The following is a 1,528-nucleotide window of genomic DNA, read 5'->3' as shown; positions in this document are numbered from 1 at the left end:
ATCCCTTATTTTACCAAGTCTCCCTCCATTTCATCCCTCGGCCCTGCTGTTCGTGTGTTTCCCCCTCCCTTCCTTCTGTTATGACCTGACCCATGAAATGTTTTCGCTCCACCACGAGCCTCGAAACTCTCTACAAAAAAATGCTTTGAAATTTTGCTTCAAAATGAAAAAAAATACCCACCACCACCACGACTACTACGACGATGACTACTACTACTACAGCTCCAATTATAATTGGATAATAATTATTATAATTACCCCATTTTTGTGGAATCAGCTGGGGAATGTTTTAAAAGTCCTCCAACTGACTGACAACGCCTGACATTTAAATTTCGGTGAGTTGTGCAGGAATTTTGAAATTGTTCAGGGTGCTGGAGATGACTTGTCCATTATTCATCAAAGACAATGTGGAATCTTTAGCATCAACAACTAATTGTAGTGGATGGGATGCCCAGTTTAACATCAAGGGAGGGACAGTGCACTCATTGATGAATCACTCTGCTTGTGAAACACAAGGATGATAGTTTATCTCAGGGTCGAGATCAGGGGCTAAACAGCTTGGAGGGAAGTGTGTATACTTCTGGAGTATCCACCCAACCCTTGCTTCGAATTTAAAGATGCATATAGAAATTTGACTGACTGCAAACTGATTAATAATAGCCCTTGTCTCCGGTTCAAAGTGACACAAAACCACTTGACCACCCTTCTCCATGTCCTCCTGTCAGTTGACCATTCTTCTTCCAATTCCACGACTCCTAAATCTCTCGCCACCACATCCTTCCATCCGGTTACATCCCTCCTCTTCTTCTTCCTGGCAGTTCCGTCACCATGACTCGCCTCACCGCGTCCTCACTCTCTCCTCACCAGATGACCAAACCACTTTAATTAATGATGACTAACCAGTAACCACCCTAACCCCTCCCATAATTAGTGATAAAAGATTTCGAGTTTTGTGTCTCAGCTCCACACAAAATTGTACAAGATTCCAAGCTTCGTGGGATTTCCTTAACCCGACGAACGCCTTCTGGGATGCTGTTAATTTTATTTCGTTTCATGATTTTGTCTCTATTTGTGGGATCATATTTCAACAGGTTCAGGGTACATTCCCATGGGTGGGAATTGCAGCCTCCAACGAGCGGACATTTTTCTTATTTTCTGTGAATTTTCATTCATACAGAAACTGATGAAGGAGAAAAAATGAGGATGAGCTCAGATGCTCTCTCATACATGTCGTTATATAGATGTTATTTGTGTGGTTAACGATTATGATTTTGATAGGTTTCTTCACAAGGTTTATCCAGATCGCCTGATTACAAACAGTCGTGGTAATGATTGTACAGTTGCTGCATTTCTGGATGTGTTGGTTAGAGTTGGACAGAATGGTTTTGGTACAAGTGTATATCATAAAGTTGATAATTTCTGTTTCCGTGTCGTCTTGTACACCTTTCCAGGTGTCAATGTACAAATTAAAATGTGTTACAATGTCTTTTCATCTCAGCGACTTGGTTTTTAAAGAATTTGTTCAGTA

General features: G+C 41.1%; 1 protein-coding gene across 1 annotated transcript in view; it reads right to left on the bottom strand.

Annotated features, from left to right (window-relative positions):
- Positions 1–184: 184 nt before the first annotated feature.
- LOC147007216 (uncharacterized) overlaps positions 185–1,528 on the bottom strand; it is a 14,586-nt gene continuing 13,242 nt past the window's right edge. The window contains exon 5 of the mRNA XM_085867504.1: positions 185–1,528. This exon is cut by the window's right edge and continues 708 nt beyond it. The gene's annotated coding sequence lies outside the window, so the exon portion shown is untranslated.

Source organism: Eptatretus burgeri, unplaced genomic scaffold (genome assembly GCF_056783735.1).
Source record: "Eptatretus burgeri isolate ZD-2024b unplaced genomic scaffold, Ebu_testis_v1 Ebu_testis_scaffold_427, whole genome shotgun sequence".
NCBI lineage: Eukaryota > Metazoa > Chordata > Myxini > Myxiniformes > Myxinidae > Eptatretus > Eptatretus burgeri.
This window is presented reverse-complemented; position numbering and strand designations above follow the sequence as displayed.